Source organism: Pagrus major, chromosome 24 (assembly GCF_040436345.1).
Source record: "Pagrus major chromosome 24, Pma_NU_1.0".
NCBI lineage: Eukaryota > Metazoa > Chordata > Actinopteri > Spariformes > Sparidae > Pagrus > Pagrus major.
In genome coordinates, this window is record NC_133238.1 from 17,370,952 (window position 1) to 17,390,425 (window position 19,474).

Here is a 19,474-nt window from a genome sequence, read left to right on the forward strand (position 1 = left end):
TTAACCTGAAGAGGAGTTACAACCTATGATAAGACACACAAATCGATAAGGTTCATATTGAGGCTACATACTTTAACATCCAAAGTTTTTGATTGAAGCTTTCCAGGAAAATCTGTGATGTGACAAAAGCAATAGAGGTTTAATAAAGACTGCCTCGTCAACAACATAAAAGGAGATCTGTTGAGCTTTTTCTGTTGGCAAAGAAGTGGATTTTCTTGTGAATGGAGAGACAGTAGTGCTCCAACATGACACCTAGACAAATATCATTTTGCAACATAAAAAACGTAAAGTTTAAAGTTATTTGTGGTTTTGCAGAAACCTACTTTGGCAAAAAGTAGACGCAAATAATAAAACTGGATTGACTTATTGCAGAAAACATTGAGTAAGCAAATATATATGTAAAAGATTAAACATTTTGGTGACATGATTGCATTATGGAAATTTGGACTTATGACCTACAGCCCTGTCTGCAAAGTTTCACACAATATGTGTGTTTGCTTACGTGTCTATAAATGTGCCTGTACTGTATGTTCAGGGTTTGTTTTTTTTTTCGTGGACAGATTGTTTATGTACATGTGTGTCAGGTCACATCTGTCCTGATCCACAGGGAAAAGCATGAAAGTCCAGGAAGAGAGCTGAAGCTGAAATGTTTGGGCCAAAGTTGAGCCCAGAGCAGGACAAGGAAGCATATGTCACTGAATTTAAATGCCTTTTATGTTCAGCAGGTGGAGGCTGGGGAAATAAAGTAATGATGAGGACTATTGAAGAATAAAGTGTCTGTATTTGGTCCAAATCTTGAACATAACCACAAGAAAAGCTGAAATCACAAAGTAATCCCTCTCTGAATGTTTTAAATGTGAAGTTCAGACCCACCTCTGCATAAAATATGAAACACCGAGCTGCATGTTTCAGGAGTGCATGACATTTAGAAGAGACTTTAACTTTTCATGGACTAAACGCCAGCTCCGTCAAAAAGACAACTCCCCACTGTAACAGTCACTCTGAGGTCATGTGAATCAGTGACAGGCTGCAGAGAAACTCTGCACCGTGGAGCTCAGGGGTGTTTCTCCTCCCTGCTCTCGATCCCCTCGTCACCGTGTGAGAGCTGACATGGAAAGTAGGCAAACCGTGCAGGAATCAGAGGTTAGGTTAGAAACTGGTGACACCTCAGTGTGAAAGAAAGCATGAAACGAGCATGTAAACTTAAAACATACCTTTTTTAAACAGGCTTTGGCTTGAATATTTTATATATTTACATTTTGATTCACACTTTTCCCCTTGCATTTCTTATCTTTTTCATTTCATGTGTCACCTGTAGTTTTTTTTATATATATGGAAATAAACACATTCATCCCTGGAATAGTTATGATGTTTTTTTTACATAAAGAAAGAAATATTTTCATGTTTAACATTTGCCGAATCAACAAGAAGGACAAAATAATTATGAATTTATCAAAGATATTGTTGCACAACATTGATAAAGTTTCTCCAAACCAACAACTGTCAAAATTGAGCGATTTTTAAAGGGAGTCTGGAGACTTTCTCCATGTGCAACAAAGAAGTGGCCTTTACTGGTTACTCTTTACTGTATTTTGTTAACCATCAATAAAATGTTGTCTTCTTTCATAAATTGAGTGTAAATGGTGAAATCAGTTGAAACTGTGTTTAAACAGCTGCTTAATGTTGGCAGATAAGACACACAAACATAAACACGGAAACTACAACAATGCTGCAACAAACTGACAATTTTACAAGGACAGAAACAATTTAATGTTTTGTATTTAATGCTGAATTTACAAGAAGGCATGAATGATACAGAATTTGTCGTAGCTGCTTCACAAAGTTCGTTAAATTTCTCCTCACTCAACGTCTCGTTAAAATCATGTGATTTCTTAAGGGAGTCTGGAAATATTGCCTGTTGTATGTTTGTCAACTGAAGCCCCTGATTATCAGAGAGTCTTGGGTTGAGAGCTGCCTGTTTGTGAGTTCATTCACATGTGCAGGAGTACATCCTCCCAAAGCTAACATCGAGCCTTCGCCTCCTCTCACAGCTGGATCGGTTCGTGTGTGGCCGACCTCAGTGCCTTCACCTCACAGCGCGTATTTCTTCACAACTCGAGAGATACGACTCGTTGAAAACTTATTAAGGTTGGTTTATGCACCGAGGGTTGAAACTCACCTCTGAGTCGACTTTAATTGAAAACAGCAGTTCACTACATTTACAAGAGGACTGTAAAAAGCTCTCCTGGCTGCGACTTAACAGAGCACAGGAGGATAGCGTATCCTGCCTGTTTGTTTAAGTATGTGAGAGCACTTTATGACGGTCAGTTACCAAGTCCACTTACTCCGTCTGATTTATGTCCACGGCGCAGTGAAGTATCCTGCAGGATGGATTGAGATGCGACAAGCCGCATCCATCCAGGGCGACCTGGGACGGAGTCCAGTGTCGGCATGTAGGCCACGTCCCTGGTGAACATGTTCTCATGGTGAGGTAATCCATGATGTCACCGCTGTGAGCTGCAGGTGGAGAACGGACAGGGGACCGAAAAGAGCATGAGTTTCTTTTTTCTTTTTTTGTGTGCACGTGTTTGCTCTCACACTGAAGCACAGAGTGCTGGCTCACGACCGCAAAAGAAACTATTTTTATTGCTGTCAGGTTTGCTGTATGACTGAATGTTTACATGGTTGTTGGGCGTCTTTTTTCCGGTTGGACAGATCCCAACATTTCGCTGCCGGCCAAGATGTGATGTTTTGTTTTTCCCTGGGATTTTTAAAGTGAAGGTGATGTCTCATAAGTTACTAATTTATTTCCACTTTATTGATGGAGACAGGCAATTTAGCTCATTGAAACTTCTAGAGGTGGAATAAGATGCACCGTGTGGCCAAAAGTGTGTGAACACCATGCAATATTTCCGTTAACACTGTGCTTCCAATTTTGTGGCACCAGATTGGAGAACGCTCTGTTTTTTCATCCCGGTAGCTCAGCTGATAGGAGCATGCAACCGCTGTTCAAAGGGCCGTGACCTCGCTGCAGATGCCCAGAGCTTGATTGTGGCTCTATCCTGCATCGTCTATCAACCCGTTTCCTGTCACTCTACTTGTTCTTATGGTAAAAAAAACTAGCAGTGAAGCCAATAGTTGAAGCGAGACGACCGTAGGACACGACGAAGATGTTTGAACAATGGTGGGAATCTGAAGGTACTGGAAATGATCTCATTGGTAATAGGGAAGAGAGTTCTCCATCTGAACACATCCTCATATCACCGTATCCAAAACTACATGACCGTTGCAGCGTAACAGCGACACGTGTACCGGATCTTCATCATGTTGTCGCAGTTTGGTCAGGTTTAGGCACTAAATCTTCTTGGTTAGGTTTAGGAAAACATTGTGGTTTCATGTACGTGACATAACTTCACCACATTAGTAAGTTAAACGTACTCAACGTTAACTTTTGGTTTCACACCAGACTTGAACAGCGCACTCCTCAATGAAAGTCCTGTGACTTGCTCAACCTTCCAATCTACAGACCACTCAAAGCACTTTACAACACTTGTCACATTCACACACACATTCAAACACTGATGTCTCATCAAAAGCAATTGGTGGTTCAGTATCTTGCTCAAGGATACTTCCACATGTAGCCCGGGGGAGCCGTTGAATAGAACCGGTGACCTTCCGATTACTAGATGACCCGCTGTACCTCCTGAGCCACGGCTGCCTCATTATCACAACTTCCTCTACAGCCGCCATATTTGTTGTTGTCAGACCCTTCTGACGCTGAGCTGCCCTCTTGTGGATGCTAAATGGTTTGAGAAGGACGTATCTATTTCACGTACGTAAAGGATGCATGAATGAGCCTTCATCCAGCTCCATAAAGACTTGATTGGCGTGCACACAGCCCTGCCCTACAACCCCATCCAACACCTTCGGGATGAGCTGGAATGCAGAAAGCGAGCCGTGCATATTTGTGTGGTCGTCCACAAAAAAACGGCTCCACCCATCAGGGTTTTCTGGGCTGTGTCATGTGGATACCTCCCAAAATAACCACAAAATGACATAAACTGGAATTTTCATGACAGCATGCCGTACGTCATGCGAATTAAACCGCCCTACTGACAATCCGATGGCTTGGATTTCATGAGGAGTACCTGAGCTACGTCTGAAAGAGCAAGCAGAGCTCAACATCCCAAACCCTCGAAGGACCATCGCTTGGATACAGGGGTAATTCCACCAGAGCATCGCTGGCACGCCTGCACTCTTCTCAGAGCTATACAGTTTAATGTTTACCCGTATTCCCCACTGGTCTGGAATACTATATATCTGTAAGAGGTAATGTTTTTCAAAGCCATGACCAAATGTGTTTGGATTGGCCGCGGAAAGCTCCCTTAGATTTAACACAGGCTATACGGGCTGATAGCTTGTCCAAAAAAATATATTCCATGAGCAACACGGCTCCCAATAAAGAAGTAAATTTAATGAATATTTACATAAGGCTGGATACATGTCAAACTTAAGGGAATTCACAGAGTTGGAGACACAGATCAGTCATTGAACTCTGTGTAGAGGCACTGTAGCCTCATCTGAACAATTCAGCATGTGAGGTACTCAAAAATAAAGGTTGAACAGCCTCACCAGAGGGGCCGGCAGTCAAAAATAAAAACAAGAAAAAACAAAGATTAAAGAGAACTTCACTGCTTGATCGCACAAATTGAGCAAAAATATCAGAGAGGTTGATCAATTACAATGAATGATTAATGATTTGACTAGAGAGTCCTGGAGTGAACTGTGTCTCAAGACATGTCAAGTCCAGTGATCTGTTTCTTCTTCAGCACCTCCCACTTCTGCTCTGATCAGCGATCAAACTTCTTCTATGTTGTGGAAACTTTTTCTTGCGTCGACAGGCAGCTCAGAGAATGGGAGGGTTCAGAGTGTGACGGCCAGTTGTGCCAATTTCGCTGCAGTCCCTGCCTGCGGATGACATAATTCACCCCGAATGTACACAAAAGCAGACTTGAGGGACTTACTTGTGTAGGAACAAGCATTACGATGAAGTTGTAAAAGAGTCACCTTCTTTTATTAAAAGTTACACACTGAAAACTAAACTGTGGGTTCAAACAGGAGCAAATGTACAAGACTTACCTCTTATACTTTCAACTGCAGGCATGTCTTAATTGAATGATTGGGACAACAGCTATCAAACTTCAAAGATATTATATTTCTAGGGATGCACAGACACTGTATGTCCCTTGACGTCTGGTATCGAACCTATCGGTAGATAAAATGACATTCACTGCTGGCAGTCGCTGATGTTTATCTATTGTGTTGCATCAAAATGTTGTACTGAAGGCTAAAACAGCTTATGAAGCAGTTATATATTTAAGAAAAGAGTATTTTTCACGTGAAAGAAAGTTATGTTAAAGGTTTGTACTCTCTCAAAGATAGTGTGAGATATGTTTTCTTTGTTTCTCTGCCACAAAAGGGGGAATAAAGAACAAAAAAACAGGTAACGGCATCAGTTATCGGCCAAATTGTTCATTTAAACACAGGTGTTTAAACAAAGGCTTTGAAATCAAGGACCAAACCAATTTATATTATATATCATATTACTTGCTGGCTTGACACATTGAGGTGGATACGTTTCAATATCATGTGTTTAAAACGATACAATATCTGCATTTGACAGTATCTGCAGCACCAACACTGTGTGCAGGTCATTAATTAAAAACAAAACATATAAAAATATTCTATTTTGTGTGCCGAGACTTTTTCTTTTAGCTGTTGTGTCAAAAGAGGCATCGAATGTCGTTTTTTATACTATTGTATGTACTATGTATTGTATTGAAATTCAAAGGTCCATTCCAGTTATAGATAAAGAGTAAGGCATTAAAACCAAAGCTGCATCGTAGGAGATGTTGTGTAGGAATCTTTATAACTATATGATCATTTTTGTAAAGACTCAGGTTCACTTTTCTTGGATAAATCCATGAAACAAAACTAAATAAATAAGGATTTTTAGGCATGGAAAAAGAGGACCGTTGCCAGCTTCACCATCTTCATCAGAACCTCGCGATCTCAAAAGACTCTGAGAGCCGAGCGTCCCCACTCGCGCTGACGAGACGGGGAAGCTTTGAAATGCAGATGGCGGGGCCCGAATCGATTGTCACCTGTGTGAAGCACTTTAACTCCTGTCGCTGAAATGAGCCTTTTCAAGAGGCGCATTGTGATGTGTATCGGCCGACAAGGCAGATTGGTGATGATTGCTCTATTGTGGCTGTCAGCCACTGAGAACAAGGTATTCATCCTTTGTCAGAGCGACGTCTCCTCTCTCATCTCGCCAATGAGACCCCCTCCTTCACCCGCTCACCACCACCAGCACCACCAGCCTCTTAACCTCTTGTCTTGATTTGGAATTACTGTTCAAAGGCATGGTTCACTGGTGAAGCCTGCTACCATTACTGCCAATGAGGAGCGGTGCAGCAGCCATATTTGCCTCCACGTAGGTATCAGACTGCTGCTTTTTGAGCAATCAGGATTCAAGTTTGCATGTTTGTCTGCACATTCTGTGTTGCATGATGGTGGCAGACCCTGTGCACATGAAACACTTCTTAAAAGCATCTTGATTTTTCTTATTGCTTTCTTATATGGCCTTACATCCACCCTGTGGGGAGGCAGAAGCCAACATGTTGCAGAAATTTCGGGTGTTATCTGAAGTGGGTCCATTCAGTGGCAGCCTAGCATAGCACAGCACTTTGTCAGTGCTAGAGAAAGGTAAGGCTGCACCAATTATGATTGAGGTGTAGGCGATATTTCTACCAAGCCAGTGACCACTGTTCGAGACTGCGTTACAAGAAACCAATTGATATTTTTCACGAGACACTGGACATTGTCCAGCCACGTTTGTGGTTTCCTAACCCTGACCAGGTGGTTTTTGTGCCTAAACATAACCAGAGCATAAAAACAGCACTGTGACAACATAAAATTAAAAATGGAAGCTCAAAAAATTTAAAGTTTAAGCATTTCATTTTTTTATTCTGGCATTTGGGTTGATTTTCTACCAAAGGTAAAGAAACAAAAAGCTAAAATGTCTGTGGAAAAACATCTTGATTTTATAGTTTTGTTGTTGTTTTGTTTGATTTAGGTGAAATCATTTTCATCATCATTGTTTCCAGCTTACAGTTATTTTTTTTTATAAAGGATTTGTGATGAAATTTTGTGTGAAACCAAGACAAAGAAAATAATATCTGAGGAAAGTTTGTGTTTCCAGTTGAGAGCACTGACACCTCATTTTGCTTGTGGACCCACTAAATTAGATGTACGCTGTTTGCCAATATAGCGACTTTACATGGAGGTGCGACTTTGACAAAGTGTGAGACACACAACAGCCTTTATATCACCCTGCGCTGAATAAATGCACACACTTATAGTTTCTATAGTACCTCATTTATTTCCTGACACTAATGCTGCATACTGTGTCCGTGTTGTAGCGTCTCTGGTTTATTTTCCCCCCTTTTTCTCCCATAATTCAAAGTGAAATACTTCCAGCCATTTGACACAATTAGGCACTCTCTTCCCACCGCATCGCATCCCACTGGATGGCCCTCATTATCACGAGCCCTTGCCTTTTAGATAACTTATAATGAGGCCGAAAATGTTTCACATTTTGCTTTTTCTGTTACACCGTCGGTTCAAAGAGACCTACTTCAACCTAATTAGGAGTTCCAACTGCTGCAGTCAAATGCTTTTCTTGTTTCTTATGGGGTTAACAGCGGTGAGATGTGGATCTCCATGAGACAGGGTCTAAAGCCATTATGTCCAATATGTGACAGATATCACTGATGTCCAAGTCCTACGGTAATGGTCTACAGTACTCAGAACTGTGTGGTCTGAAGTTACCGCGCTGATGGCGAGGATGTTGTTAGTCAGATAATGTGGGGCTTTTTACTTTTCATCCCCCGGATCAACTTACATTTACATCTGCAGATCTGGGACTTGAGATTTACAGTGAACCTGTTCACTTCCTGTGGTATGTTGCCGGATGAACAGCTGAGCCCCCAAATGCTCCTAAATGGTCCACCGAGGCCCACAGATCCACTCTGTGTCCGTTTAATTGTCTTCCCATTTGTATCGAGGACACCTGGTCAGAAATCTTGGATGTGCACACAATCCCTCTTGGTCTCTTTGGATGCCGAGCAGAAAATGGGAAGCATGTGGTAATTCCCACTTACAAAACTGTCAAAGTGGACCTGACTGACTGAAAAAAAATGCACAGAACCTTTTTTTCCCCCCAAACATCTGCATATTAAATTTACAGTCAATGCATTTAACCGGCACTCTTGCAAAGTGAATTAGTTAAAAGTTAAACCGCCCACTAACCCTATTTGTCTATTTAATTACAAGCAAGCGACAGAAGGAACTCAGAGGGTCATAGAGCAAGTGTGTGCTCTCCTTCTTTGGTGTTCATACCAGCTAAGAAACCACAAAGGAGTAGTCGTGCAAGCATTAGGCCGTGTCTTTGGTTCTGATGGTCTTTCTTTGGTCCATGGCCACCATTAAGTTTCAGTTCTGGCTGGCCAGAGGTGATTATATAGTATGAAGTGCTGATTCAAAACAAATGTTATCTCATGACACTTTCCAGTTGGAGCAGGTTTAGACCGTACTCTTCAACTGTGTCGACGCCGAACGCAAAGTGGATTTCAGAGACAGCGTGACTGCCTAAGAAGTCAGGTTAAAGAGGCAGACGGGACCGCTCTCGGTGGTGTGAACGAAGCCAAAGATTCAAGATGATGTTTCAACTCGCTTAACTTCGAAGCTTTACGACTTAACTTTATAAACGTACGGAGACGAGAAGTAAAAAAGGAAACATTCTGGAGGAAAATAACAGAAACAACTGCCAATCCTGGTCAGTTTTTTATAGTCAGGCTGATGGCTGGAACAGGAAAGTGAACGCGCGTGGGGACGTTTACCTGGCTGATTTAGTCCTGAAAAGATTTTGTGTATAAAGACTTTGCAGTAAGTCTGCGAGTGCTGAGGGCCGTCCAAACCCACAATTCATCCAGAACACAAGGGGCCTCGAGTGGACTTTCTGCAGACTTCCACAGAGTCCTTTTGGGGTGACTTCACTGATTAAATTACCCACAATTCACTACAATCAACATACATTTTATTATTCTAGTCTTTAGGCCGGTCTATCAGTGCCTCATATCACCAGTCTAGTCCAGTCTACTAGTCTTGACATGATGACAATGAACACATCGCAGAACATACAGCATTTTGAACCTGCCTCCCGTCAGTAAGCCGGATCAACCAATCAGCTGAATGTACAGAGCTGTGCATGTTAGCTTCCATGTCAGCAACCTTTAGTCTCCGTCCTCTGCAAGTATCTGCAGAGACGTGTGTCTCTGCACGAGTCAGAGGTGAAGCAAAGTCAGCTATTTTTGCGAGAGGCCAATTCTGCGATCCAAATTTTTTGCTTCACGCTCAGTCTCGCACCAAAAACATGAGCTCAGACTCTCACACGTTCGAGTGTCCCGCTGACGTAATCTGGTTCAGAATGAAAGTCTTTCTTTCTGTCACCTGGAGAAAATGAACCAAACTGGGAGCCTGAGAGATAAAGTCTCCGCAGCACACGCCTGGTGTCAAGTCACTCTCAAACAGAGCATGAAAACTGGATCCCAAACACGTTTTGTCCGGCTCTCAGGACCCCGCGGTTCAGCCGGCTGTCCGCTCAGATAATTACAGTGACGGACTCGACCCGTTTGACCTCTCCCGACCCCTCAACAATTCAGCTTTCCACTTGAGTAAGTTGTAGGTGTGTTTACTGGGCGCCAGCTTGTCCCTGTTAATAATATGAGCGCTGAACCTTGGACCTCACCTGACTATAGTATCTGGGACAATAGCCAGCTCCAGTGTGTCACTGTGTGTGTGTGTGTGTTTCCTTTCCCATAATCTTGTTCCCCTAGCCGAGCCACAGAGCCTATAAAGCTGTCAGTGAACATGTAGGACACGTCACCTTTGCCGGCGTTTCTCACACACACACACACACATACACACACACACATATGCAGAGCTGCTGCATTATCACACACACACACACACAAATGCTGAACGAGCCACTGTTACACATGCACTAAGGTATGCACATGAGAGCGCGCAAGAAAAACAAAAGAAGCTCACTTAACACCCAGAAACACACACACACTGCTACACACTCATACGCAGTCACGCGTCAGATTCACACGCTGCAGCGAGGTCCAGATAAACACACAGCATTAACCTCTGCAGATTACTGCGGGTCCCTGTAATACGTTCAACTGGAAGCCTGACAGTTTAAAGAGTCGTTCAGTGTATTAAGAATCACGAGTGTTTACACTCTGCAGCTATCTGACGTTATGTCACCGAGTAAACACCAGGACAGATGAATCCGTGATGAACCTGCTCTCTTCTTCTTCTTCTTCTTCCCTGCAGCTGGAAATGAAATCCTTTTTTTTTTCTTTGGCTTTTATCGAAAGAACAGGCACAGATCGTCTTGAATCGTACTCATTAAAACAGATGTTTTGCTCTCTCGCAGCTCTTTAAAAAATACAAGCTGAACAAGGAAAAGAAACTAAAGTACAAATGTAGTTAATAAAGTGGATTTACATCTCGTGCATGGTATTTTCTTTGTCTCTGGGGACTGGTCGATGCCTCATCTATCATCTGCTATCTTGAAAAACCTTCATGTAACTTCAACAACGTTCTCAACAATCCTTGTCTACATTAGTAAGTGCTTTACTTGAGTCACTACCCCTGTTTATTTTAATCTGTTTTATTGATGTGACCTCAGTGTATGTCCTGGTCGCTTCCTGTGCACTGTTCACTGGCTACTGCACTTTGTATGTATAATATTTAATACTTATTGACCATATTCTCAGTCTTTTCCATGTCAGAGACAAGTGTCTTCACTGCTGTACAAACTTTTCCCTGTGTATATTTACTGTATGTTATCTGTTTTGCACTGTTGTCATTATTTTTACCTTTATTCTCCCTCATGTGTGATTGTCTTAACGTATAAAAATGTATGCCTACGTAGCTGTTGCTTGATCCTGTGTTACACAAATGAACACTTCTATTAAAAATAGACATTTACAGTTTAAAGAAAGAAAGAAATATCTGTTTTTTGTCTTTTATTGTCCAAAGCTGGGTTATCAAGTGGGCAGGTCCCCCACAGCTGGACAGCTCAAAACCCTCCAGGCTTACTGACTGTCGATTGTTAAATTGATGGATTGCAAAACAGTTTACAAATCTGAGCCACACAAGTACCAAAAATGTAGGCAGGTCCTACATTTGTATCCAATCTTTTAGTCTAGTTTTAAATCAAGTTGTAGGAATATGCACCAGGAGCACATGTAAACTAAAAGTAGTGTTGACTCACGTTGGCTCAAACCTCAAACAGGTAGTGCACCAGCGTTTATGGGAGCAGTGGTTTGGCTCCTGGTGGATTAATGGGGTCCACAGCTCTTCAAGTTTTCCCAAATGTTTCATCCCTTGGCCTCCCGATAGGTTAATCCCTCCATGACACTGTCTGGTGAAGCTTGTGTCTTCACTTTTTTGTGCAGCACTTAAATAGTTTTTTTTCCCTGCAACTATTTGGATCAGCACACTCGACAAAAAGAGACACTCAGACTCCAACAGGGTCGAAAAGAAAAGTCTGTGTGTGATTTTGTGTGTGTGTGTGTGTGTGTTGCATCTGCACGAATATCCATGTAAATCCTCGTGTGGCTGTGTGTATGTGATATGACCGCCAGCGTGTGTGTGTGTGTGTGTGCGCCGCTCAGGCTCTGGTGTGTATGTGGGGGGCCAGCCAGCTCCTGGTCTGACAGGAGGATTATGGGAAACAGATGACTTACGCTTCTAATTTGCGGCCTTAAATTGCAAACAGAGTTTCGGGAGTCCAGGAGAGTTATAAATGCTGAAGGAAAGGTGTTGTGTGTGTGTGTGTGTGTGTGTGTGTGTGTGTGTGTGTGTGTGTGTGTGTGTGTGCACTGAGGGTGGGTGGGTAATGCCACACACACGACTACATGTTGGCCGCAGGTTCACCTAAACAGTGACATTTACATTTCTTGTTACAGTTCAGGCTGATGCAGGCAGCAGGAGGATGAACATCACACCTCGGCTGTCACCATGAGCGGAAGCTGTGAAGAGTGCAAAGATCAGAGTTTCAGTTTTGCGGCAGTGAACGTTGCTAAAACGTCTAAACTGGTGGGACAGGTTTTAAATTCAATATTCTTTCAAAATAAGAGCGCAGAGGCCGCACTACTCGAGCATGAATTATGCGTGTTTACATTGTTTTCATCATTTTTTATTTAACTTGAAATTATGACATGAATCAAAGGTTGTTAGACACAATTTGGTTTTATTCATTTCTGCTATTAAATTTGACTTAAAACAACATATGTAAGCTTTAGTGTCACAGGACTGCAGCGCATCTTGGATTAGAATTAAAGGAACAGTTCACCCAAACAATGTCACTTCAGTTGTTCAGGAGAATGCTGCTGTTTTGCTGTGAAGCTCTAGAAATGTTTTGTGGACTATGAAACTCCACCTGACTTTCTATCAACATGCGGGGGAGGAGATAATGACTGAATTTTCATTATTAGAGAAACAGTTCCTCGAAATTTCAGTCTATTCTTTAACATCAGAACACAAAGACTGACTTCTTAATCACCCTCTTCTGTCAGGGATGGTGGATAATTGAACTTAAAATCTTTACATGAGGCAGGTAGACAGAATCTAATCTCATTATTTTTTTGCTATTAAATTCAAATCAAACCGGCCACAATAAGATTTACTTCAGATTAAAGTTTCTGTGCAGCAGGACGACAGCAAATCTTGGATCAGAATTACAGTGAAAGTTGGGTTTAAAGGACAAACATGGTTTTAAGACCACTGAATTAAACTAAAATGAACCCCAACATGCAAGAAAAGACCTTCCTGAACATTGAAACAGTGTGTTATATGTCGTCAGTTGCCCACATCATGCAGGAAGGACACGAATACCAGCGTGACAAAGCTCTGTTCCTGCAACACATTTGCCGTGAAGGTAAACAGCTGAGCCAGCAGCACATAAACCAGCACCTGTTGGTGGTTAACCTTTCCAGCTAAGGTAGGCAGAGGAGCACGCGGCTCCTGTGGCGACGAGGAATGCGGCGCCAGGACATCGGAGACAGACCAGAGATTTCTGACCGGCGAGAGCTCGGAGAGGAGGAAATACCCACGAGACAGCTGGGGAGGTTTCACCTGGCACCTGTCAAGCAACCAGAGGACTTGCCAAAGAGACGCTCCTGCTGCCGGTTAGAGCTGCGAGTGCGGCTGTCAGTCACTTCCACGATGGTAAATCTGGTGTGAATCATCATCATATGCGTCTCCAGAGATTTCACTTACTCTCTTTATTAAAGTTTAACTGCACCGGCTAAAAGCGAAAGTAGCACAATGGAGCAGTGAAGAATCTGAGGCAGGAGTCCAACTACTGTATGAAAATATGTGAATAATCCAGCAACACATTTGGATTAGAGACTGACTTATTTTATTAGAGGGCTACAAAAGTCACAGGCAGCTGAATCATTTGTTTGTTGGTTAATGAAGTAAGCCAATTTGTATAATCCTCATGTGAGGTGGATTATTTTTCAAAGAAAAGTCCCCCCATTTTAAATCAGTGACGCCTCGTCGGACAAAACATTGATGAAACTTAAAAGAAAGTCCTGGTTTATTAGAACTTAGGTCACATTTTTTATAGATTCGGATATGAACAACTACGATAAGCACAGTAGGCCAAGTCTAATGTGACGGATGTTCATGACCAGTTTGGGTAATATGGTCGAGCACCAAACTTTTCAAAACTAAACGGCAAGTACGGTCACTGCAATATTTGAAATGCGAAATGCAGGACTGGTCAGCAACACGTCCAACCTGAGGAAACACCTGGTCAAATACAGAGAGTGTCACTGTGTTCGATAGCCTGAAAGTCTAGCCCCTGTAGCAGCTGCAGCTATCGTTAGCATGCCTGCCAAAGAAGCTGAAATCCTCCATGGACGCAGAAACTTCCTCGACATCTTCAGGTAACTATTAGCTGGTTGGACGAGTCACAGTGTTGATTGACGTTAGCGTTGGCCAAAATTCAGCCACTTTATCATGAGTTGCTCAGGTGAAGACAGTTGGGCGTGATGTGTTCAAGTGTTTTTCGGATGGTCCCATGTCCAGAGTTGGGAAGTTGTCTCTTGACTTCAGTGCATTTAGAAGTTTTTAAATCGTTATGTAGAAAGAACATGGACACTGCAAAGAAGTTTTGTTGTATTGAAAAGTTATTTTGACTTGTTGCTGCTCCCTAGACGCACTGAAATGTTGCTTTACCCAACATTACCAGACAAGCTAAAGCCACATATTCAAACACATGTTGAAAAGTGGACGCCAAACTGCTTTGCTGGCTTCAAAAGTTTAATAACACCAATAACCTGACACCTTATTACAAACAATATGGGAGCAAAAAGTTGATGTGCAGTACACAAATTTAGAAAACATTACCAGCAACCAAACGTATTACACACTATTATTATCACTTTTGTCCGGCAGGTTTCTGCGTATATGGTGTCAAAATTGGCAGGTTGTGCACCAACATTTTCGTCAAGTCCTCGAGTTGTTCCGACTTCAGGGGGTTTGTTTTTCTGACTTTTACACCATGAATGCTCGAACATACCAGGCAGGGAAAATATAATGAAAAGACACTGATGAATTGCATTATGGGATATGTAGTATCTGGGGTCTCTTTTGTCTCTTACAATTTGTTTCAACTCCTGCAGACTTCTGTAAAGTTGAGATTTCCGAGCATGCTTGTAAACTCCACAGTATTTTCATTCTTCTGGTAAAAAATGGCACCATGATGGCTGCAGAAAGTCTCAGTCCCCCTGAAAAGAGAACTGTGATGTGGTTTGTTAGAAGCTAAAATGTAATCCAAACTGACTACAGGAAACAACTCACAGGGATTATGGGTAAAAGGAGACAGAAGCAGCTCTGCAAGCAGAACAAAGTCAGCCATTCCTTTATGTGCGTTTGATTCCAGCTCCACCTCTGCTGGCCAAAAATCTCGAACCTACACGACTTTTATTTACATCTCGTGGTCGGGCTTGTTATTGGGCAGTGTGAACGAAACTCCTAATTACATTTTCCACTCTGGTTTGGACCAAAGAAAACAAACAGTAGGTGTGATTGTAGCTTTACTTAAGATAAGAACAAAAAAAAGGCATTGGGATAATCAGCGTTTTTTCATGGGCCATTTCCTTAATCATGTTACTGTTGTGTTGCTTGTGTGCATCCAAATGTGGTCAAGTTTGGACTGAGTTGTAAACATGGGAAAATTCCTTTTGTCTGGATTAAAGCCGAGCTAAAAAACTTAGAAGATGTGTATCTAAACCAGTTTGGTGTGAAACAGGAGAGTTTGTAATGAAAATAGTGTTATCGTGAACAGTATGCAGTCAGAGGGCTGTAAAACGGAAAGTGAGGACACACACACTCACCATAACGTAATTTCTCAGAGTGGTATATTTCATAAACTCTGTTAGAGGAGCTCTCCTTACACTGTTTCCTTGAAAAACATCCAAACACAGTGAAAGATACCGGCCCTTTTTCCCCCCATGGTGCGTACAGTATATCATAGCAAAAAGAAACAGCCATTAATGTCTGAGTAAATAAAAGACCACGTCGAAGTTTTTGTGTCTTATTTATGCTGAGCGACTCACTGAAAACACGGGCGATATATTTCACACGGCCACATACAATATAAAACAGAAGAAAGGTCAGCGTCATCTGTCTTTGGAACATAACACATTAAGGTGAAAGATCTTTTCATTCAATCACGAATGCATTACTCCGGCTGCAAAAGGTCCCGACCGTAAATAGATTCGGATGTGTCCGACAGAAAGGCGGGCGACGCTCGACGTCCGGGCTCGTTTGGAGACTGGCAGCCAAATGAGGCGGGTCCGGCTGACCACACACAGCGAACAGCCTCTTCACACACAGGTACTGGCTTTATATAATGAGACTTAAAGGTCTAAAGGACTTTTATTTGATTCCTCCCATTCACCCCTCAGTTCCACTGGTTTTCAGCTGCTTAGCAAAGGACAATGATCCCTCACAATATGATAGAGCGACTGACATTCCAGGCACCGAGGCTAAAAAAACGTCAATACCCTTCTGTAACCATTTATCCAGGGTAGCTCCACTTATACCTCCAGTCTGTACAGTATAAACACTCTTTCAGATTATCCTCCCGGTCAGAAGCCCGTATGTCTCTGACTTTAAGACCATTGTTGCCCCATTACTCTGAGGAGTGAAGCTCCTGTCCTGTCCTATTAAAGAAAAGCTGGTTGGTGGCCATGGACATCCGATGCCGTATCCTGTTGAAAAAACTATTTAGCTTTGGGTTCCAGGACCACGAAGCCGTCAAGGCTTTTCGCCGAATGAAAACGATGGATGTGAGCCAATCAGAGGCCGAGTACGGTGGGTCTTGCAATTAAAAACAGCGGGATCCCTAATAATTAATCACAGATCGAGCTCACCACTGACACCAGGAAGCAGAAACTTCATATGACCTGTACAGACTGAACACTGGCCAATAAATAAGAGAAAGAAACACCCTTTTCTCTATTTCCTGTGAGCGCTAGGACTTGAAGCAATTCAGCAAATTTGATGAAGCTTGATATAGCGCTTTTTATTTCTCTGCAGTAATCTACAGGGCAAAACTGACCGTACTATCTCTTATACGTTAGCCCAACGAATAAGATGAGTAGATGAGTAAGTAAACCAACCAAACTATTAGCTGATTAGGTGACAGACAACTCAACAATGCTCATAAGAGATTAAACATTTTAGTCTTTTGTGATGTAAAGCTTTCTCAAATAACAAATGTGAGGATTTTCGGCTTTCCTCTGTTTGTAACTTGTGATGGGAAGTTTTCCAAACCAAAGCTTAACTTTGCAGATCTGTTCTGTAACACAGTTGCTTTTACACCTTGTGTTATGCTCGTCTTGTGGCAGAGAAAAGAAAAATAGAAAAGATATTCTTGTTTCCATTCCAGAAGAAAAAAATCAGAGCTCTTGCTTCCCATCGTCGGCTCTTTGGTGTATCATGTACTGCTGGTTGCATGATCTGCTCTACATGCGAGGCCAGGATGCACTTATCTAACACTGTTTCTGCTTCAGTGTCACCACAACAAATTCCTGTACAACAAAAACAGCGGCGGCCTACACTGTACTTGAAACTGGGAGAAGAGGACCGGCGAGGGAGGGAGGGAGGGAGGGAGGAGGGGTGAGCGGTTGCTGGCTTGGCATGGCAGTCCATTTAGCAGCCCATGCAAAGTGTTTACAATAAGTCTGACTGTGGCTTCATTGTCTCGTAAATGAGGACAGCGAATCACCTGGCGAGGGGGAAAAAGGTCCCGAAGTGGAAAGGCTTTTGTTTGGCGGATGGTGAACCTTTTCCCCGTCGCCTTCCCAGGGAAGAGAGGTATTTTTTTTCTTCTTTTTTGTTGTTAAACCCACAGTCATTAGTCGGCTACGGTGGGGGGAGACGAAGAAGAGGGAGGAGGGAAAAAAAAAAAAAAAAAAAACGTGAGGCCCTTCGCGGGACCTGAACCTTTTCAAATGCGAGCGCGCCTTTTGTTTTTGCAACCCTGTCAAGAACGGTCACCTAATTAGACCTGATATCTCTGGCCAAAGAGAACCCGTTTGTTAATGGCTCTTTACGGAATTTTCTTAATGAGTTTAGATGGCCATTGTGTGGCAGGGAGCTCCTCTAAGACAAGAGCATTTTCCAGCACACACACACACACACACACACACACACACACACACACACACACACACACACACACACATAACAAAAAAGAAGTGAAATGAGGGCGAAGATTGAGCAATGGGAGAAGCGAGCTGACATGACTGTGGGCTAAATAGGCAAGGTGTAGCGAGAGCTGCGAGCATTATGGATGGAATCAAGGCAGGGTCATTAAGGCGGAACAAAAGCGAGTGCGAGCGTACACCCAGGGGCCTGGTTGCTATCTGGCTCCGCATTGTGTCGGATGGGGGGGGGAGGGGGGTGCCTTGACGGCGTTGGACAGTTTTCGAGACGCGAAGCTGCACACAACACCTTGATCACATCGAGTCGCTGGCGTCGTTTTCTTCAGCAAACTCCAGCGGCTTCTTCTGGGAGGAGGAGGAGGCGGAGGAGGGGGGCGCCGTTTCTTTTTATTTATTTATTTTTCTTTTTTTTAGTCTTATACCCTCTCCTCCAACACCCAACCTCACCACCAACCCCCTCGTCCTCCTTTTTTTTTTTCGCTTTTGTTCATGTCTCAAGGCTGCAGCCTCCCCTTTCTTCTCGGCTCTATGGAGAGGGAACAAGCTTGTTAGCTGGCATGGATATTTTGACTGGAGATATACTTTGGCCACTTGCCTATGGAAACAGTGTCAAAGCACAACCTGGCTTAATTGTCACATCGGCAGTCCTGGGAGAGGTCTTTGGTGAGGTCCAGGCCTAATAAATATCAAAAGCTCCTCTCATCTCTCTCTGCTCTTTCTCTATTCACCCCCCTCACACACACACACACACACACACATTTTTTGCCAGTGAGGGAAAACTTGTAAATTAATCTTAGTGTCAAAACAAGACTTTCTCTTCTTGCCTCAGAATCTCTAGTTATTTTTCTGTTTTTGTCCCAGAAGTTTTCATCAAAGGGTAGCGCTGTCTGAGACCTAGCGTAAGACCATCCGTGCAATTTATAGATTTGATGTTTGTAGAGGCTTGCAGTTCCTCAGTTGATTTAATGAGAGTCTAAAGCTTCAGCAAAATACACAGCAGCAAAAAAAAAAAAAAAAAAAAATGGAGAAAAAAATATATATCAACAACAAACAGAAGCTGTTCAGGAGTAGAACATTTACAGCAGTTGGTTAAGTGGAAGAAGAATGGCATTCGGGGAACTCCAATTTGATGAAAACTCGAGGTTTTTCCAAATGGGTCACCACACTGTTGCGCAGGGATACGGTGGCATGAAGTATTGATTCTTGATTATGCACAAGATGTGCAGCGTAAGGTTTTCAGCGCACAACGTGCACATTCAGAAGAATGTTTCTGAGCTTATCAGCAGCAAAACATCTGATGCAACTTCTCGCCATTAGCTTTGATGTGGAGAGGTCGGACGTGAAGTCAGATTTGGACCGTTCATAATTCAGTCGTGAAGCTGTGACTGATTTTGAGAATGTTTAGACGTATTAATGACTTCAAGAGTGTAACGTATGAAAAGTCTGACAATACACTCAAAATGATTCAATCTAATACTTAGCTGCTCTCTGCAGAGAAGCTGTGTGAACAGGAGCACCATTTATAGTTTGGATTGTCTTTGTCATGGTAGAAAAGAGCCCCAGGACTGCAGTAATTCTCTAAACTGCTATTT